The sequence below is a fragment of the Triticum dicoccoides genome, chromosome 5B, assembly GCF_002162155.2.
Source record: "Triticum dicoccoides isolate Atlit2015 ecotype Zavitan chromosome 5B, WEW_v2.0, whole genome shotgun sequence".
In the NCBI taxonomy this organism is placed as follows: domain Eukaryota; kingdom Viridiplantae; phylum Streptophyta; class Magnoliopsida; order Poales; family Poaceae; genus Triticum; species Triticum dicoccoides.
The window spans coordinates 483644932-483663563 of NC_041389.1; the positions used below are offsets into that span (position 1 = coordinate 483644932).

The 18632-nt window shown below is 48.0% G+C and overlaps 1 pseudogene; it reads left to right on the forward strand.

The window, feature by feature from the left end:
• Positions 1–10714: 10714 nt before the first annotated feature.
• Positions 10715–14635, forward strand: LOC119311001 (annotated as a pseudogene).
• Positions 14636–18632: the final 3997 nt, after the last annotated feature.

Genomic DNA, 18632 nt, shown 5'->3' on the forward strand with positions numbered 1-18632 from the left:
CTTCCCAGCTCTAACGCCGGACTATGTATCCGAGCTCCAACGCCAGACTGTATCCAAGCTCCAACGCCGGACTATGTATCCGAGCTCCAACGTCAGACTTTATCCGAGGTGTCATAAATCACCTTGGTTCAAAGAAGTTTGAAGGAGTTTAACCGAGCTTAATGCCGGAAATGCCCTCTAAGGAGCCAGCCATTTGCATCCGAGCTATATGTCGAACTGCTTCCGAGGTGGTTAAGCACCTCGGTCATGGGCTGATTTTTGGTCAATGTTTTTTATTGATGTAATTTATTCTCTGACGAGATATATAGCCAGTAGCCCTCAAGGTATGTATCGGTCTAAAACCCGAGATGCAACTGAAGGATGACATAAGACCGCTGATCCCCGTAGCCGTTGAGACTCAGGTTGATTTGCAAAATCGGTATAAGGATCAAGTCCTAGCTCGGCAGAATACTTCAGGACACAAAAAGCGGTGTGCTCAGTCCTCGAGACTTAGGTTGGGTGCGGCCGACCAACCTGAGGATCAAAATCTCCTCGGAAACTGTATTGCACTTAAAACTTTCTGCATAGAACAAGCAATGCAGTAGCCCCCGAGACACTGGTCGGGTGGCAACACCAGATCAGGGGATCAATGTGCCCCTTTAATATTTGTAAATAATAAGCCCGAAGCCCAGTAGCCCCCGAGCCTTAATGCGGGCACGGGTGGCCGAATTAAGGATCAATATCCACAGTAAAATCACAAATTATGTGTAATGACTCAATGTATCGAAGTACTTTATGTCATTAATGCTCGGATCCGCATTGTACAAAACTTTGTTGACCGACCATGGGCTTCAACCTCCTCGGCCGGTAGCCAGGAGTGTTTGTCCTACTTTATAAAGCCTTTATGAGAGCAAAGATTTACGACAAACAAGGCAATCTGGTCATACGGCTTTCTAAACAAAGGTACGTAGAGAGATATGTTATATTGCTGTTTAACAGAAGAAATGTCTTCCAAAGAAAATAGTCCCGCTATCAGTTCCTTTCTTTGGGTTGTCATGCTAAGCATGATCATGAAACCTCGGCTCCAATGTAAGAGCAAAAGATCGAGGATTTAGTTTGGGAGGTCAGTTAATAGCCCCCGGTAGTGTTCGGCGACAGTCGAGGTCAAGCCGGAAACACTTCGGCCAATGTTATGAATGGCCCATCATTTAATATAGTCATCGGATCGCTGACCAGTTTACACCTATTGTGACAGTCAGTTTTCGGCTTTCTCCACTGAGGTGCTTGACCATGCGAGCTGGAAGCACAATCGCAATGGTTCTCCCTTTGCACATCTAGCCGAACAAAGCGGAACGTAGGAAGCAAGCGCGGGAGCCGGGCAACCCAACTATTGACCGAAGACACAATTCGAAGCTGATGCATATATAGCAATATCCGAGAATGTTTTTGCCGAATCTCTAAAGGTATCCGACGTTGCACTGCGAGACTTGTGCTGAAAACACACAAATAGTTAAAAGTGCCAAAAGCTTGGAAAACCAAAAAACGTCAGTAAAAACATGACGTCCGAACAAGATCAAGTGTTCGGTGCCAATCCGAAAATTGGACTTTAGAAAAAAAGTGCTTCTGCCGTGCTTTAACTTTGCAACGGCTAAGAAGAAAAACATTTAGTATGAAACGGCTCAAATAAACATAAGAGCCCCCAAGCGACTTGGGTAAAAGTTGACTATAAAATGTAAGGTGACATGTAGAATGCCTTCTAGCCGGATTGTAGATCGTTTGTCGTAGCGGACCTTTTCGCTTCAACCTCTGGACCCAATAGTCCGGAGTGTGTCCGAATACCCTCGCGGTTATAAAAACCGGGGCATGCGTGGAGACCAGGCGTAGGGGTCATTAGTGCTTTATCAGACAAGTGCCCAACTAGTTATGTTATATTACATGGTTAGTAAGAAACATCTTCCAGGGAGAATAGTTCCGTTAGGGGTTCCTTTCCCTGGGAGGCATGCCCTAAAGTGCATGTCCGGACTACGAAAAGAGCAGAAAAACATCTGGGGGCAGGTAAATAAATAGGTAAGAAATCTTCTTTAGTTCACCGACCGAGTATTCCCTTAAGAACGCTAGCTTTCGGCTTCACCCAGTCTGAGGTACACATCCGGCTGACCCGACAGTAACAATCGCAGAGGTGCTCCCTTTACCACCTAGCCGAACAATCGGGAACGTAGGGGTAAGCACAGGAGCCAGGCAACCCAGCTTGGCCAAAACTTAAGTCATATCGATGCATATAATGGTGAATAAAAGGTACATGCGGAAGTGTGACACATGTGTTGGGCATAAAGCCCGTATTAATAAGCTTCTGTTAAAGAAGCCCCCAGGTATAATGAGCGTGGGTAGCGCGTCAAGTGTGTGCGAACAAAGTTTCGACAAGGAAAAATTTTACAAGCAACTTTTTTACAAAAAAGTATAATTCTTGGTCGAACCGAATGCAAGTTAGAAATTTAAAACTTTGAGCATGACGGCAACTTAGCTGGTTAATGTGTTCGGTATTGACGACGCGGTCTGAGCTTGATGCGGGACAAGGTTCCATCCCCCAAGCCGGTCCCGAGGTGGCGGAGCAAGGAGCTCGACACTCTGAAGTGGTGACATAGCACGGTCAATGCAGGACGGCAGAGTGATGCTGAAGTCCCCGGCATGGGGTAATGAAGTGTTGACGAAGCCCCCCGTCCAGCCGAGGTGACGTCAAAGGATATAGTCCGGCTGGATCAATTTCCTGTGCACAAAAAATAGTGCAGACCGGGGATAATAGTAATAATAGGAATTAAAAAAATGTTGCAAAATAAATAATTTATGCAAAGTGAGTAGTAAAAGAAATATGGCCTGGCGCCGAAGTCGATGTCGATGCAGGTCGACGGCGTAATGCAATAAAGGCGTGGCAAAGCCTGGATTCACAGGTCGGTCCGAGTTCCGGATGCGGCGTTCGCTGAACTGTGTACGGAAACTGGCCGAACCATCGTGCGACCGTCGATAATGCGGCCACCATTTGATAGACCTGTGTACATATGCTGGACTAACCAGAGTAATAATTCCTTGGGAAAAATTTAACCCAAACAAGCAAAAAGAAATACTAGGATTAATAGAACCTGGTTTATTTGTTGTAGCAATCCGAAGGAAGGTGATTCCCAAAATTGGGACTCGATCCGCGCACCCATGCCTGGTCGGCTAGTGATGCCGAAGTGTCCGGAGTAAGTTGATGAAGAGATGGCGAAGCCCCTAGTCCAGCCGAGATGTCGAAGTAGGTCGGCGTGATGGACACTAGCTTGAAGAAGCAATAGTGCAGCCTTGCCGATGCAGGTCGTGACGTGGTCGATGCCGGCTTGATGAAGCGACCGTGCGGCGATGCCGGTATGCCCGCTCCGTGTAATCCGTGGGGCGGCGATGTTGGTGATGAGTTATCCTTCGCGATGCCGGACTCTTGTTCGGCTTGCCAAGATGATGATCCGAAGAAGTTGAGCTTGGCTCAACAAAGTGACGATGTGTCTAGCGCAGGTCGGCAGCCGTGGAGCAATATTGCCGGACTGGTTTGACACCAGCATGATGTTGAAGATCGTGTTCAAAAGATCTTAAAGTTAGTGGGATGTGTTCGGGAACAAAACACAATACCCCATACAAAACTTCCTTCAAAAAGGATGTCCGAAATCCCGTTCATAAAAAGGACGAACTCGGGTCGGATTCGTTTTCACGCAGAAAATAGATCCAAAAAGTGATGCACTAATCGGAAGTTTCCCGGAGTTTGGACGGTCGGATTGAGCTGAATTTTTGGCATGTGGTAGATAAGGGAATTCCGCAGCAAATCAATGGCTGGATCCTCCAAAGGACATCCGAGCTAGACGCTGGATACCACGCCCTAAACTCGTCCGGATTCTCGTCCGGATTCAACAGGGCTCCGGTATATCGGAGATTGCCGGAGATTCCTCCACCGGAACTCGACGAAATTTTTGCAGGGTTGTTGTAGACTTAATTCCGCATAATTCCATCGAAGTAATCGTTTAGGCGACACTCGAGGAGGCGGTGGCGGTAGATACAAGTTTGTTGTCCAGAAAAACAGCACGGTCGCCTAAGGGCAATGTTGACGTTGAGCCCCCGAGCTCAATGGATGACTCCTCCATGATCTTGATAGAGATCGGAGTTTGGTGTTGATGAAGGACTTCATCCGAACATGACGATCGGAGGTAGGGCGCAGTCCTGAGTCAAGCCAAGGTGACCAGTCGAGCTGGTGACGAAGAAGCCGACGTCGCAGTTGACCTGCAGTCGAGCCATTGATCCTTTCACCAATCACACAGCGGAACTCCCAATGAAAGCACCAATGTCGGTGTCAAAACCGGCGGATCTCGGGTAGGGGGTCCCAAGCAGTGTGTCTTAGGATCAATGGTAACAGGAGGCAAGGGACACGATGTTTTACCCAGGTTCGGGCCCTCTCGATGGAGGTAAAACTCTACGTCTTGCTTGATTAATATTGATGATATGGATAGTACAAGAGTAGATCTACCACGAGATCATAGAGGCTAGACCCTAAAAGCTAGCCTATGGTATGATGGTTGTTGTATATGTCTATCGACTAGCCTGGCCCCGGTTTATATAATGCACCAGAGGCCTAGGATAACAAGAGTCCTAGCCGAATACGCCGGTTGGGGAGGAGTCCTTGTCTTGATCGCCAAGTCTTGTTGATTCTTCCTTGTATGCGGCAACTGTCCGGACTGGCCCATGAGTATACGGCCATGGGGGTCCTCGGCCCAATCCAACTGATCGGGAGACGGCGCGTTGAGTACCCCCTAGTCCAGGACACCGTCACTCACCAACTATTACTTCTACTACTATGGCTAATGGTTTAGCAATAAAGTAAAGTAATTACATGGCGTTTAATCATTGACACGCAGGTCATACAATAATTAAGACAACTCCTATGGCTCCTGCCGGTTGTCATACTCATTGACATGCAAGTCGTGATTCCTATTACAAGAACATGATCTCATACATCACATATATATCATTCATCACAACTTTTGGCCATATCACATCACAAAGCATATGCTGCAAAAACAAGTTAGACGTCCTCTAATTGTTGTTGCATGTTTTACGTGGCTACAATAGGGTTCTAGCAAGAACGTTTTCTTACCTACGTAAAACCCACAACATGATATGCCAACTTCTATTTACCCTTCATAAGGACCCTTTTCATCGAATCCACTCCAACTAAAGTGGGAGAGACAGACACCCGCTAGCCACCTTATGCAACTAGTGCATGTCAGTCGGTGGAACCTGTCTCACGTAAGCGTACATGTAAGGTCGGTCCGGGCCACTTCATCCCACGATGCCGCCGAAGCAAGATAAGACTAGTAGTGGCAAGAAAGTTGACAACATCTACGCCCACAACAAATTGTGTTCTACTCGTGCAAAGAGATGTTGGAAATATGCCATAGAGGCAATAATAAAAGGATTATTATTATATTTCCTTGTTCATGATAATTGTCTTTTATTCATGCTATAATTGTATTATCCGGAAATCGTAATACACGTGTGAATACATAGACCATAATATGTCCCTAGTGAGCCTCTAGTTGACTAGCTCGTTGATCAACAGATAGTCACGGTTTCCTGACTATGGACATTGGATGTCATTGACAATGGGATCACATCATTAGGAGAATGATGTGATGGACAAGACCCAATCCTAGGCATAGCACAAGATCGTGTAGTTTGTTTGCTAGAGCTTTTCCAATGTCAAGTATCTTTTCCTTAGACCATGAGATCGTGTAACTCCCGGATACCGTAGGGGTGCTTTGGGTGTACCAAACGTCACAACGTAACTGGGTGACTATAAAGGTATGCTACGGGTATCTCCGAAAGTGTCTATTGGGTTGACACGGATCGAGACTGGGATTTGTCACTCTGTGTGATGGAGAGGTATCACTGGGCCCACTCGGTAATGCATCATCATAATGAGCTCAAAGTGACCAAGTGTCTGGTCACAGGATCATGCATTACGGTATGAGTAAAGTGACTTGCCGGTAACGAGATTGAACGAGGTATTGGGATACCAACGATGGAATCTCGGGCAAGTAACATACCGATTGACAAAGGGAATTGTATACGGGGTTGCTTGAATCCTCGACATCGTGGTTCATCCGATGAGATCATCAAGGAGCATGTGGGAGCCAACATGGGTATCCAGATCCCGCTGTTGGTTATTGACCGGAGAGCCGTCTCGGTCATGTCTACGTGTCTCCCAAACCCGTAGTGTCTACACACTTAAGGTTCGGTGAAGCTAGGGTTGTAGAGATATGATTATGCAGCAAACCGAAAGTTGTTTGGAGTCCTGGATGAGATCCCGGACGTCACGAGGAGTTCCGAAATGGTCCGGAGGTAAAGTATTATATATGGGAAGTTGAGTTTCGGCCATCGGGAAAGTTTCGGGGTTCACCGGTACTGTACCGGGACCACTGGAAGGGTCCCGGGGGTCCACCGGGTGGGGACACCCATCCCGGAGGGCCCCATGGGCTGAAGTGGGAGGGGAACCAGCCCCTGATGGGCTGGTGCGCCCCCCTGCCCCCCCCCTCTGCGCCTAGGGTTGGGAACCCTAGGGTAGGGGGCGCCTCCACTTGCCTTGGGGGACAAGTTTTCCCCCTTGGCTGCCACCCCCCTAGGAGAAAATTTTTATTTTATGCAACGTTCCCCAACAAGAGAACTACGCATAGACCTAGCTCATGATGCCACTGTTGGGGAACGTTGCAGAAAATAAAAAATTTCTATGCTTTCACCAAGATCAAGCTATGAGTTCATCTAGCAACGAGAGAGAGGAGTGCATCTACATACCCTTGTAGATCGCGAGCGGAAGCGTTCAAGAGAACGGGGTTGAGGGAGTCGTACTCGTCATGATCCAAATCACCGATGATCCTAGTGCTGAACGGACAGCACCTCCGCGTTCAACACACGTACGGTTGAGGAAGACGTCTCCTCCTTCTTGATCCAGCAAGGAGGGAGGAGAGGTTGATGAAGATCCAGTAGCACGACGGCGTGGTGGTGGATGCAGCAGCGATCTCGGCAGGGCTTCGCCAAGCTTCTGCGAGAGGGAGAGGTGTAGCAGGGGGAGAGGGAGGCGCCAAGAGCATGGGTGCGGCTGCCCTCCCTCCCCCTCCCCTCCTCTTTATATAGGCCCCCTAAGGGGGGCGCCGGCCCTAGGAGATGCAATCTCCAAGGGGGGGTGGCGGCCAAGGGGGTGGCTTGCCCCCCAAGTCAAGTGGAGGCGCCCCCCACCCCTAGGGTTTCCAACCCTAGGCGCAGGGGGGCCCAAGGGGGGCGCACCAGCCCACCAGGGGCTGGTTCCCCTCCCACTTCAGCCCATGGGCCCCTCCGGGATAGGTGGCCCCACCCGGTGGACCCCGGGACCCTTCCGGTGGTCCCGGTACAATACCGGTGACCCCCGAAACTTTCCCGATGACCGAAACTTGACTTCCTATATATAATTATTTACCTCCGAACCATTCCGTAACTCCTCGTGACGTCCGGGATCTCATCCGGGACTTCGAACAACTTTCAGGTTACTGCATACTCATATCTCTACAACCCTAGCGTCACCGAACCTTAAGTGTGTAGACCCTACAGGTTCGGGAGACATGCAGACATGACCGAGACGCCTCTCCTGTCAATAACCAACAGCGGGATCTGGATACCCATGTTGGCTCCCACATGCTCCTCGATGATCTCATCGGATGAACCACGACGTCGAGGATTCAATCAATCCCGTATACAATTCCCTTTGTCAATCGGTACGTTACTTGCCCGAGATTTGATCGTCGGTATCCCAATACCTCGTTTAATATCGTTACCGATAAGTCACTTTACTCGTACCGTAATGCATGATACCGTGACCAGACACTTGGTCACATTGAGCTCATTATGATGATGCATTACCGAGTGGGCCCAGAGATACCTCTCCGTCATACGGAGTGACAAATCCCAGTCTCGATTCGTGCCAACCCAATAGACACTTTCGGAGATACCCGTAGTGCACCTTTATAGTCACCCAGTTACGTTGTGACGTTTGGCACACCCAAAGCACTCCTACGGTATCCGGGAGTTGCACAATCTCATGGTCTAAGGAAATGATACTTGACATTTGGAAAAGCTCTAGCTAAACGAACTACACGATCTTTGAGCTATGCTTAGGATTGGGTCTTGTCCATCACATCATTCTCCTAATGATGTGATCCCGTTATCAATGACATCCAATGCTCATAGTCAGGAAACCATGACTATCTATTGATCAATGAGCTAGTCAACTAGAGGCTTACTAAGGACATGTTGTGGTCTATGTATTCACACGTGTATTACGATTTCCGGATAACACAATTATAGCATGAATAACAGACAATTATCATGAACAAAGAAATATAATAATAACCATTTTATTATTGCCTCTAGGGCATATTTCCAACAAGCATTTCATGTAACATTAGAGCATCTACAGCCAAACTCAGAAAATCCGGCCCCTCAAATACCCACGTACACGCCAGGCGCGTCCGCGGACACTGACCGGACACTCCCTATATCCGCGTCTCCCCACCTATGTATCTCATATTCCGTCCCCTATTTTCATACTAAACCATGCAACGTTGAGCAAAACTATCTAGATCATGAGTGGACATACAAATGCACAATCGGTTCATCAAAAGATCACATCCGGATCATAAAATAGATAGCCAAAATTCACATAATTCACATAATACTACGGACAAGTTCAAACTAACCCTAAAAACATGAAATAAAGACGAATCTTCACCACTTCCGCGCCGCCCCTTTGCCCTTCCGGTCGCCGGCGCAGCTGTAGGAATCCGCGACAGGAGGTGGGTCCATGTCGGACCCATAGGACGAGGAGGAATCGGAGATAACGATGAAGCCGTGCAAGCCGGACGACGCGGTCTTGCCGGTGCTTGAGCTTGGCCACCCTCGTCTCCTACCTCGCTGCCTCTGCCGCCTCCGATCCCGCTCGGATTGCTCAATGCCGAGCCGGAGCTTCTTGGCGTTGACCCTTCGGAGCCGTCGGGCCTTCGTCTCCACCTCAGTCAGTGACTGGCGGCACGCCCACTCAAAGAGACGGTCCTCCTCGTCGGGCACCCGGCGACGGCGGGCGGACTGCGTAGATCCGGCGAACCCGCCCGCCTTCTCCCTATCCCTCTGCCTCTCGCAGCGAGCACTCGTGCCTCCGACTCTGGAGTCCGCATCCATGGCGTCGGCTGAGCGGGCACTAGACCCAGCGCTGCTCGCGCGAAGCAGCGGCCAGAGGTGGAGGAGGCGGTCGGGCGGGAGGAGCAGATCTGGCAGGCCTCCCAGGTCCGCGCATGGGGCGGGAATGGCCGGCGCCGGCATCGGCGCTGGCGAGACAGGCGACAGGGGGCGTCGCACCGGACCTGAAGTTGCCGCCCGTATTGACCCGCGAGCGCTCGAGCGCAATACAGAGCGCCAACTCCTCCTCGTCTCCGGAGCTGCCGTCGGAGTGGCTGTCGGTGTTGGACATGCTCGCCGGCGCTAAGGATTTGGAAGATTTGGTAAATGAAAGTGTCGGGAAGGGGAGGGGAGTGGAGCGGAGTTGTGTGAGCTAGGCTTTCTGCCGGACGGGGTTTTTTGTGGGGTCGCGATGGGCCAGCGGTGGGCCGGGCTGACATGGCGGGCGTGCCCGGACCGCCTCATACCCGCCCTACATTTGAGACGGATATGAGGGGTGCCAGTCAGTCTGGCGTTTGAGGCCCGTTTGAGAGCTCCGGTTGGGTAGGTATTTTGTGACCGGTCAGTGATCGGGCAGCCTGCCCGGACGTATGAGACGGATATAGGGCGCCTGGTTGTAGATGCTCTTTATGCCACAAGAGTTATGTTTTGTAATCTGGCCTTTGGCCTGAACTCTAAATCTTCTATCTTTTGCGTACTTAAAAAAATTGAGCATCTTCAACAAATGACCAAAAAGGGAACGAATAGGTGCAAGTTCACTGATTGTCGTGAAGAGCACGGGGGAGATGGGGGCTCCCTGGCGCAGGCCGCAGGCATGGGCGATTGGAGACTAGGGAACCATTGATGAGGACCCCCCATGCTGGAGGTGGACATGAGGATGACAATCCACTCGATCCAACATCTTTCGAGCCCCAGGTACCGAAGGACGTCGATGAGGAAAGGTTAAGAGACCGTGCCGAAGTCAACAACAGAAGCACATATGTGAACTTTAGAACGAAGTCAATAGCAACAAGCACATCCTGACTTGCAGGAAATTTCTTCAACGGGATCTTTGTTGCAAAAAAGAAATATATATTTTTTTGCAGCCACACCTCTGTTGCAAAAAAATAAATAAAAATTGCAGCAACACCTCTGTTGCCAAAATTTCGGCAGCAGGACCTCTGTTGCGAAAAATGCGGTTATTGCAACAAGTAGGATGTTTTAAAGGGAGAACTATAACGACACATTTGTTGTGAAGATGGTTTTACGTGGGTAACGACATAGCCCTCGTGGAAAACTCTCGTGTGTCATGTGGACGCATCACCCCGAATCCCGTCTCCTCTGGTTAAATACAAAAAACCGGGGAAAGCCGCCCTAACACGTTGCAGAGTCAACACCATGTCGACCCGCCCCCTCTCCTCTCTCGCGCAGGCGCAGGCGCAGTCGTGTTCTCTCCTGTCGCGGCACGGAGCCCTGCTCCTTTCTTCCATAAAAGAAAGGAAAGCCGGCCGCCCGTTCCCAGCTCATACACAAGAGCAAGCAAGCAGACATGAGAGGCGCCCGCCTCGCCCCGTGCCTGCCCTTGCTCCTGCTCGCCGTCGCCCTCGCCGCGTGCTGGGGCGGAGGCGCCGACGGGCACGGTGTGCACCCGCTGTCGCGGATCGCCATCCACCGCGCCCGCGTCGCCATGGACGCCTCCGCCGCCGTGCGCGCGTCGCCCAACCTCCTCGGCTCGCGGGTACGCAGCACCTTGGACCTTCCTCCCTGCACCTCTTTCTTTTCCTTGCCGCTTTTTACTAGCTCTAGCAGTAGCAGTGGCCACTCCATGTCCACAGTTGTCAGTTCTGGAGGCCGGTAGGTACGTAGGCAGCGCCTGCTTCTGCTTTAGCTCTAGCACGTAGAGTAGAAGCTGTACTGTGCACAAACATGGTACTCTTCAAGCTATTGTCGTTCCGATTCTTGAGAAACTCCGCAAATATTACTCTGAAACTTGGAACTCGATCCTTTGCCGTCGTCCTGCACGGCCGGCTGAGCTCTGGAGCGTTCGTGCGCATTGATGAAGCATGTCGCTTTCATTCCCGCCCTGGCATGCATATGCATCCTTCATCCTTACTTCCTTAGCCAGTTGGCCCAACACATCGCACTAGCTGACTAGCAGCCAGTTGTCTTCCAGTCGACCTGGGATGGATGCTTGGTTTGCCGGCGGCCGGCCGTTTTCTCGACGCACCCAGCCTGGCCGTGTGTGCATCCTCCGTCCTCCCAATCGCCTTGGTACAAAGTGCCAAAGATCGATCGATCAATCGTGCATGTACCTCCATTATTCAAGTCAAGTCAACCCATGGAGCGAGAGAGATGGTCACGTGCCGTGTCGTCGATATTCCTCCACTGCTGACGTGCGCCCACTCTTATCGCTCTGCCTTTACACCGCGCGTGCCCACTGCCCTGCCCCAGGTCAAACTGATGGTACATTCCATGGAATATGCACGCGTGATTATGCAAGCCTGATTCCCGTTTACCTCATTTCTTTGGTCCATTTCCGTTTTCTGAATGCTCAGATTTTCAACTGTGGTCCGACCGAGTGATGAACCCCTCATCAAATTACTTCTTGCTCTTTCCTGCAGCGCGTCCACGTGCCCTGGTTCCCACGGGTCAGGCCCTGGCCCTGCGATCTGCTCGGCGCCAATAAAGGTGCGTGCCATATACACTGAGCAGAGCAATCTTCACATTCTTCAGAGTTTGAATGGGAGTGCCAAGTCTTGACTTGAATTATTTCTTTGTGCTGGTTTCAGTATCAGTTTGCGAATTACTCGTCAGGTTATAACAAGTCAGGGCAAGGGGCTCTCAGGTTCCAGTTGATCAACCAGCGCCAGGATTTCTCCTTCGGGTTCTTCACCGGTGGACTCTCAAATGTGATCAACCAGCATGATTGGTTTGATGCCAAAAGTTGGCATGCCAATATTTGGCAAATACCCAATGTTGGCTAATGATTGATTGGCTACCAATTTTTCTTGCCAACCTCACAAAAGATTGCCAATATTTGGCAACTTTTGCTTTTGGCAAATGTTGGCTTGCCAAAATTTGGCAATGCCAAATGTTGGCATCAAACCAATTATGCTCTAACAACACATCACGTCTTGCTATTCTATCCACTTTCTATCTGTCCATCATTCAGAGAATCACACCGACTTCATCCAATCCATCTGCAGCCAGCGCTCATGGCGGTGTCGAACAGGATCGTCTTCGCGAACCCGAAAGCCCCGGTTTACCCACGTCTAGCGCTCGGGAAAACATGGAACGAGGTGGGGTTTTGCTGGCACTTCATATCGTTTATATATATCTGCTGTTAAAACTTCCCTGAACCGTGGGTGGGTTTCTGCCATGTCATGCTAGATGACTGTCACATGGACAAGTGGGTATGGCATCAGTGAGGCGCACCCCTTTGTTGAATGGGGCATGAAAGGGAGCCATCCTGTGCACGCGACAGCTGACACTGTCACCTTTGGTCGCGAGAGCCTCTGTGGTATGATGCCTGTAACAGTCTCTTTGCATTTTAGTTTTGCTGACGTTGTTTGCGCAATCCTATTTTGGTTTGAATTGGTTCCATTTAGTAGTAAATTTCGGTGTTATGCTGTCCGATAGCCATGACAAGTACACTGGGTTCTGAATGTTTGTTAACTGATTTGTACTTTTGGTCGCGCAGGAGAACATGTTCGTAGTGTTGGTTGGAGGGATCCAGGCTTCATACACACAGCTTTCCTGAAGAATCTATCACCAAAGAAAGAGTAAATTCCAGCCCTATGTTGTACAAAGAGTTTGTCTCAGTTATGAGAAATACAAATACTGGTCTGACAATGCAGTTTCTCTCTTGCAGATACTACTACAAAATCGCACACACGCTCCATGGTGGAAAAGTTATATGGGGCAAGCCCAAATCCTTCAGAGCACCTCCTTATCCCGGGGAAAAGTCACTGCAGCGGGTTGTTATTTTCGGTGACATGGGAAAGGTAAGCATATGGTTGACAACACCTGCTAATTCAGGTTGCAATTGTCGTAGACATTTTAGGTGTGCCAAATGGGCGATCCTTCTGAATTTACATATGCTGCTGCCCTGGTTTGTAGGACGAGAGAGACGGAAGCAACGAGTACCAGAATTACCAGCCTGCGTCACTCAACACCACCGACGCGCTGATCAGGGACCTCGACAACACCGACATCGTGTTCCACATCGGCGACATCTCCTACGCTAACGGCTATCTGTCGCAGTGGGATCAGTTCACGCAGCAGGTCGAGCCAATCACCTCTCGAGTACCCTACATGATCGCAAGGTACACTTGTTCGTCCGGTTCTTTCAGATTCATGATCTAGAATCATTTCACTCTGATAATAACTTGGATGACTCTGTGATCGACCGACGTTGCAGCGGGAACCACGAGCGAGATTTCCCCAACAGCGGGTCGCTGTACAACAGCACGGACTCCGGCGGGGAGTGCGGGGTGCCGGCCGAGACCATATACTACGCGCCGACGGAGAAGAGGGACAACTACTGGTACTCCATGGACTACGGGATGTTCCGGTTCTGCGTGGCGGACAGCGAGCACGACTGGCGGGAGGGCACGGAGCAGTACAGTACAGGTTTCTCGACCGCTGCCTGGGCAGCGTGGACCGGGCGAAGCAGCCGTGGCTGGTCTTCATCGCGCACCGTGTCCTCGGCTACTCCTCGGGCTTCTTCTACGGCTACGACGGGGCGTTCGCGGAGCCCATGGCGCGGCAGAGCCTGGAGGGGCTGTGGCGGTGGCACCGGGTGGACGTCGCCTTCTACGGCCACGTCCACCAGTACGAGCGGACGTGCCCTGTCTACGAGGAGAGGTGCGTGCCGGACGGGCACGGCACCGTCCACGTCGTCGTCGGGGGCGGCGGCAGCCACCTGAGCAGCTTCACCGCCGAGGCCCCGCCGTGGAGCGTGTACCGGGAGATGGACTACGGTTTCGGCAAGCTCACGGCGTCCGACGCCAGGTCACTCCAGTTTGAGTACCGGCGGTCCAGCGACGGCAAGGTGTACGACAGCTTCACCCTGCACAGGGACTGAGTAGCTGTACTCTCTGGCCTCTCACCACATGATGCAGAGGAAATCGGCTGTACACATGAACTGAGATGAACACGTCCGTCCACAAATTCTCCTGATTCTACTCTAAATAAAGGGAAAAGAAATTCTCTATAAGTTTAGTCATGTACACAAGATACCAAGTGATGTGCAAACTACTTTTTTTTACGGGGAAACTTCCGATCTACTCATTAACTGTCAAGTTAGTACAAAGAACACCAGAAGATGTATATGATGTTCAAGATAGCAATGATGTATATGATGAAGATGTACATTTTTCTCGATAAAGATGATGAAGATGTACATGATGCTCAAGATAGCAATGATAGATGCTCAAGAACACCAAAAGATGTATGCTCACTATGCGATGCTCAAGATAGCAATGATGTATATGAAAATGTCACTATGGTGGCAATACTCAAATAGCTAGTCTCAATAGGATCAACAAAATCGGTAGAATGGCTAAAGAAGGTAATGGCAAGGTGAAAGGCAAAGCTTGTGACGGAGTGATACCTCACGCCACCTTTAGCCTTGACGAAGTAGGTATTGGCCTTGCTTCCGGTGAAGGTGTCAAAAGGTGAAGTGGTCATTGTTGATGACGTAGTCATGGGTGATGGACGCGTGGTGGTTGTCGATGTTCCTCCGAATGTTTGTTGGCCAATGATGTGGAAACCAATGTGATGATCAAGAGTAAGCTGATAGATTCAAGGCGAGGTGAAGAACACGCAATCGGAGTCTGGATATGAATGATATGGCTAAAGCGGTGAAACACCCGCAAGATCAACCCATATTCATATGGGACAAGATTCTTTCTCCATGTGTGTATATATAACAATGTGAACAACGAAATTTACATGCCAGATTCTAACAAAGAGATATTTCTATATTGCTTCCATGGCCAATATAAATGAAGAAGTCTCGATTTAGATACCTGGGACTGTGTGAGGTTCTCTAAAGAATGTTGCATTTGCAGCTGCAAAGGATCACAAGCGGAGACAGACGCCATTGAAGTCGCGAAGGAGCACAAACTCAGTAAACTCGAAGATGTCAAGAAGCTAGTTAGCGACAACATGGACGAGGAACAAGCTCGGGCCGTGGTGACGGGTGTGACACCCCTCCGCTCCGGGCATTGCATGATGGAGTAGATGGACAAGGTCACCATGAAGTGTTGGGAAATCCAAAACAAGTACAAGCTTTGCCTCCTCGACCGCGCCACAAACACCTTGTACGACATGCACAATCTCACCATCCCCAAGCTATGCACGAACCTGTTGAGCACCAATTACAAGAAATACCTTCTTGAACTTGTCATCCATCTCATACAGCTTGGTCTGGAGGTTGGCAACGACTTCCTGAAGGAAACTCGGCGGCTCGTGACCAACTCCAACAATACACCAACAAGTTCACCCCAAGTGTCACACGAGTCTGTTGTATCTCCTCTAGGCGGTTCTAGACTATGCCAATGCACCGACGAAGTTCGACTGAATCTAAATATTTGTTCTCCGGAACAAGATTTATACTCAACTTTTTTACTTTATAATAATTCAGCTTGCCTTTAATGCATGATGTTTTCATATGTACCGTATGAGCAACTACATTTTGGCAGAAATAGTATCATTAACAAGGCAAAAATAATTATTTATATTACGATACAATCCGCCTTACAATTTTAATATTTATGATTACAAAAATATAGTGTTAATTGAAACTAAATTTTTTGCAATTTTTTGTACTATCTAATTTGGGTTGTTTGACAAAATCTTTTGTTATAATGATTTCCCATTTAATTTGAACAAACAAACATTTTCAGGTTCTCTTATGAGTTAATGCATGCCCTTGATCTACATAATGTGTTTGTATGTATCATTTTAGATATTATGCTTAAGTATCTACATAACTTGGTAGTGTTTCTAGAGAGTATATGAATGTAGCAAATAAATTGGCTGAGATATCTTGAGTGTAAAGCTTTAAAGTTGAGGTGTTGCCAAATAGATAATTATACATTGCATAAAGTGTACTAGTAGGTTGTGCTCATATTTTAAGATGTGAAATATCAATTAGTAGTTTTCTTTGAGTCCCATCTTCCACTTTCATTTGTTGGCAATGCTTTTATTCAAAGTTACCCTTCTTATTATTAGGGATAAAATGTTTGCTATCTTCACTTCCAAACTGACAGAGGATGTCAGTAGAACCTGCAAAGACAGTAGGACTAAAAGCAAAGAATGATGGAGGTTAGCATGGGATAAGATTTGTATGACGACCATGCTCAGAAAACAGACCAAAAGTAGCGATTGGGTGTGTAATGTTTTCTGAGCTGTACTAAAGGGTTTTGTTACAAAATGGACTAGGAACTTAAATAAGGCGTAAGTTTCAGTGGATGTAACTTGAAAATAAATAAATAAGCATGTCTAAAAAAGGCACCGAATTTAGAATCACCTAGAGTAAGAAAAGGATCATTTACAACCCTAGTTGAAACTTTGAGAAATTTAACGTATTTGATCCTAACTAGTTGTAGCAAAAAGAATATCTAGGGCATCAAGGATAAGGTTTACTGGCCCATGTAAAATATCTATTGACAAGTTTAAGTTCGAACAAGATCCATGTATATGACCTGGTAATTAAAAAGGTGGGTTAACAGATGATTAACCACCTCATTACTTTATTCCTTTGCAAATCTAACCAAGTTAAAATCACCTCCAAGTAGGGTAGGCAACATAGTTGCTTCTATCACATCATAAAGTTCAACACTAAACTCCATACTATGATAGCCCCAACGGTCCCCTTAGTAGGAAGAGAGACCCAGAAAAATCAAAGCTACTAGAAATGAAACGAAGGAAACAAGGAGAAATTGTTTATTTTTTATTTTCATGTAGCCCCAGAAACTCCACATTATCAGTAACATTAGTGTTTGCTATAGCTTTCGTACATCCTACACGACTAGTCCCTAACATTACATATTAGTCCTATATCATTAGAATAATTATGTATATTAGGGTGGTGCTTATATTTACCCACAACAGTCCATTCAGAAATTTCAAGATGTATAATAGCATCATGCAACTAAAGCTCCCAGACACTTCAAAAGGAACATAATTTTTAGCGGAATTAATGCAAGTCATAAAAGATATCATAAGATTATGGTAAAGAAATCATTAGATTGTTGTAAGCAAAAGCAATATTCTAAGAAAGTGCACTATCAGCTAGATCATGAATAATGGCATATCTTTCGGTACTATTAGAGCAAGTAACATCAACAGTTTCACCATATCACCAAGCACATTAGGGATGAGGACAACAGAGGAATTACCTTTGAAGTGGGAGGAATCTTAATATTCTTCTTCTTCTTCTTCTTCTTATACTAATTGACCCCTTCGATAACTAGCAAGAGGAGGAGATAAAAAAAGTGGGTGACTATGACCCCTTGGATCCGAGATGCACAGTGTCGAGTCATCAGCCGCAGCGAAAGGGCAATGATACGTCTCCAACGTATCTATAATTTTTTATTCTTCCATGCTATTATATCATTCTTGAATGTTTTACAATCATTTTATAGTCATTTTATATCATTTTTGGTACTAACCTATTGACATAGTGCCCAGTGCCAGTTGTTGTTTTCTGCTTGTTTTTTACATCGCAGAAAATCAGTATCAAACAGAGTCCAAACAGAGCGAAACTTTTTGTGAATTTTTTGGACCACAAGACATCCAATGGGCCAAAGAAGTACCAGAGATGGAGCCCGAGGGGGGCACAAGACACCAGGGCGCACCTGGGCCCCCAAGCGCGCCCGGCTGGGTTATGCCCACCTCAGTGGCATCCCGCACCGCCTCATTGCTCTATAAATACCCCAATATTCCATAAACCCTAGGGGAGTCGACAAAAATCAATTCCAGCCGCTGCAAGTTCCAGAAACACCAGATTCAATCTAGACACCAGCACGGAGGGGTTCAACATGTCCATTGGTGCCTCTCGGATGATGCGTGAGTAGTTATTTGTGGACCTACGTGTCCGTAGTTAGTAGCTAGATGGCTTCCTCTCTCTCTCTCTCTCTCTCTCTCTCTCTCTCTTGATTCTCAATACAATGGTCTCTTGCAGATCCATAAGTCTTTTTGATGTGTGCTTGTTGGATCAGTTTATGATCAGATCTATGTTTTTATCCATGAAATTTATTTGAGTCTTCTTTGATCTCTTATATGCATGATTGATTATAGCCTCGTATTTCTTCTCCGATATTTGGGTTTTCTTTGGCACTTGATCTATTTATCTTGCAATGGGAAGAGGTGCTTTGTGATGGGTTTGATAT